The following is a 3,917-nucleotide window of genomic DNA, read 5'->3' as shown; positions in this document are numbered from 1 at the left end:
GTGGGGAATAAAGTTTGTCCTGCTCATTTGTATATAATTTTATAGTTGATGAAGGAATTTCACATCTTGAGATCAGTGGACAATCTGAAAATGAATTCCCTGAAAACACAGACTTCATAAAATTCCTCTTGAAAGTAGAGACCCAAGGGTGGGGCAAAATAGCCAAATAGAAACCTCCAGCAATCGTCCCTCCATATGAATACCAAATTCAACAACTATCCAAACAAGGAAGCAAGGAAGCATCTTTAGAAGAACCAAAAATCAGATAAGCTATCATACTACCTGATTTTAACATTATATCAAGGAAAGAGGCACTGAAGAGGGACGAAAAGACAGTCAGTCGACTGTGGCAGTGCACTGAGTGGAGAGAGAAGCTGTGTGCCTGGGGGAGGGGCAGGGAGAGTGAAGTGATTGTGGGACTTTGCACTGGAACTCAGGGCCACCCTGGCACAGGGGAAATATAGCACAGGGCAGAATTCTGCCAGTGCCCACAGACGGAGAATTTACACCAGCCTGGCCAGAAGGAAATCCTCTGCCCTGAAATACAGCTAGCCCCACGACTGGCAGACAAAAAAGCAACCTGGGGCCTGGACTACATTTGTAAGGCAGTTGGGCCACAAAGGCTGCAGTCCTTGGACAAATCCTGTGGCTGTGCTGGCACAGAGCCAGTGGACTTGGGGTGCACATGACCCAGTGAGCCACCAATGGTGCCAGCCAAGCCAGTGCCTGTGTCACTCCTCCCCCAACTACAGGCAGCCCAGCTCAGGGAGTGTCTTCTTCCACTTGGGGAAAGAAAAAAAGAAGAGTTCAGAGGACTTTGTTTTGCAAACTGGGTACCAGCTCAGTCACAGTAAAGTACCAAGCAGATTCCTAAAGCTCCTGAGTCCAGGCCTTAGCATTTCTGGACCCACCCTGGGCCAGAAGGAAACATGCTGCCTTGAAGGGAAAGACCCAATCCTGGCAGGATTCACTACCCACTGACTAAAGAGCCCTTGGGTTTTGAATAAACATCAGAGGTAGCCAGGCAACAGTCACCACGGGATTTGGGTGAGACTGGGCTAGCTTCAGGTATGACCTGGTGCTGGTGGCCACGAGGAAGTGCCCATGTCACTCCTTCCCCAATTCCTGCAGACCAGCACAGAGAGTGAGGGAAGACAGTGAGAAATTTTGCCTGGTAATCTAGGGAATTCTCCCATATCTTTCCCAAGTCCATCAAGGTGGTACCACCAGGAGTCTATAAGAGTCACAGCATTGCTGGATTTGGGGCACCCCAGTGCTGATACAACTGCACTAACCAAAGACTTAGATCCCAACACTCAATTCCCTTTGAATATCTGAAAAGCCTTCTCAACATGGAAAACTTCAAACAAGCCCAGACTGTGAAGATTAAAATAAATTCCTAACTCTTCAGTGCCCAGACTTCAATGAACATCCACAAGCATCAAGAACATCCAGGAGAACATGACCTCACCAAACAAACTAAATAAGGTACCGGTGACCAATCCTGGAATGATGGAGCTATGTGACCTTTCAAACAAATAACTGAAAATAGCAGTCCTGAAGAACTGGAACTTCAAGACAACATGCAGAAGAAATTCAGAAGCCTATCAGAGAAATTGAAATAATTAAAAAAAATCAAGCAGAAATTCTGAAGCTTAAGAATTCAATTGACAAACTAAAAAATGTATCAGAATCTCTCAACAGCAGAATTGACCAAGCAGAAGAATTAGTGAGCTTGAAGACAGGCTGTTTGAAAATACAGTCAGAAGAGAAAAAAGAAAAAAGAATCAATAAGAATGAAGTATGCCTACAAGATCTAGAAAACAGCCTCAAATGGGAAAATCTAAGAGTTATTAACCTTACAGCAGAGGTAGAGAAAGAGATTGGGATAGAATGTTTATTTAAAGAAACAATAAAAGAGAACTTTCCAACCTAGAGAAAGATATCAATATTCAGGTACAAGAAGGTCATAGAACATCAAGTAGATTTAACTCAAAGAAGACTACCTCAAGACATTTAATAATCAAGCTCCCAAAGGTCATGGATAAAGAAAAAGTCCTAAGGAAAGCAAGAAAAAAGAAAAAGATAATATGTGAAGGAAATCCAATACATCTCTGTGCAGACTTCTCAGTGGAAACCCTACAGGCCAGGAGAGAGTGGCCTGACATATACAAAGTGCTGAAGAAAAAAACCTTAACTCTAGAATAACATATCTTGCAAAAATATCCTTTAAACATGAAGGAGAAATAAAGACTTTTCCAGACAAACAAAAGCTGAGGGATTTCATCAACACCAAACCTGCCCTACAAGAAATGCTAAAAGGAGTTCTTCAATCTGAAATAAAAGGGTAGTAATTAACAATAAGAAATCATCTGAAAGAATGCTACTCATTGGTAACAGTAAGAACACAAATACAGAAATCTCTATTGGTGTAACTGTGATGTATAAACCACTTATATTTTGAGTCGTAAGTCTAAAACACAGCCTCCCAAAAATAGCAAGAATTTTCTGAGAGAGAGATAATATAAAATGATATGGATGGAAACCACAAACTGTTAAAAAATGGGGATGGGATAGAGTTACAGTAGAAAATTTCTGTTAGATGTCTCTTGCTTGTTTGTTTGTTTCCTTGTTTGTAAGCAGAGTTGTCATATGTTTAAAATAATTGGTTATAAAATGTTTTTTGCAAGCCTCATGGTAACCTCAGATAAAAAAATCTACAACAGATACACAAAAAATAAAAACCAAGAAATTAAAACACACTACCAGAGAAAATCACTTGTAACAAAGGAAGACAGGAAGGAATTACGAAAGAGGATCATGAAACAACCAAAAATAATAACAACATGGACAAGTCCTTATGTATCAATAATAACATTGAATATGAATGGACTAAACCCTCTAATCCAAAGACATAGAGTGGCCGAATGAGTAAAAGTAACAAGAGCCAGCTATATGTCCTCTGCAAGAAACCCACTTCGCCTATAAAGATGCACATAGATTGAAAATAAAGTGATAGAAAAAATATATATATTCCATGCAAATAGAAACCAAAAAAGAGCAGGAGTTGCTATACTTCTATCAGATAAAATAAATTTCCAGACAAAAACTATAAAATGAGACAAAGAAAGTCATTATATAATGATAAAGGGGTCAATTCAGCAAATCCAAACTACACTGAGATATCATCTCACCCCAGTTAAAATGGCTTTTATCACAAGACAGACAATAACGAATGTTGGTAGGGATGTGGAGAAAGGGAACCTTTGCACTCTGTTGGTGGGAATGCAAATTAGTGAAACCACTGTAAAGAACGTTATGGAAGTTCCTCAGAAAACTAAAAATAGAACTGCCATATGACCCAGCAATCTCACTGCTAGGTATATAGCCAAAGGAGGGGAATTCAGTACCTTAAAGAAATCTCTGTACTCCCATGTTTTTTGCAGCACTGTTCACAAAAGCCAAGACTTGGAATCAGCCTAAGTGTCCACCAACAGATGAATGAACATGGTGTATATACACAATGCAGTTACTACTATGCATTAAAAAGAAAAATTCTGTCATTTCCAACAACAGCGATAAACCTGGATGACATTACGCTAAGTAAAGTAAGGCAGACGCAGAAAAACAAATACTGCATGATCTCACTTATAAGTGGAATCTGAAAAAGTTGAACTCAAGAAGTTGAGAGTAGACTGGAAGTTACCAGAGGCTGAAGTGGTGACGGTGGGAGGAGGAGGGAAGTGAGGGAAGTTGGTCAAAGGAGACAGTTTCAGTTAGACAGGAGGAATAAGTTGTTGGGATTTATTGCACAGCATAGAGGATATAGTTAAAAATAATGTACTGTATACTTGAAAATTGCTAAGAGAATAGATTTTAAATGTTCACATCACAAAAATATGGTAAGTATGTGAGGT

Source organism: Lemur catta, chromosome 2 (genome assembly GCF_020740605.2).
Source record: "Lemur catta isolate mLemCat1 chromosome 2, mLemCat1.pri, whole genome shotgun sequence".
Lineage (NCBI taxonomy): Eukaryota > Metazoa > Chordata > Mammalia > Primates > Lemuridae > Lemur > Lemur catta.
This window is presented reverse-complemented; position numbering follows the sequence as displayed.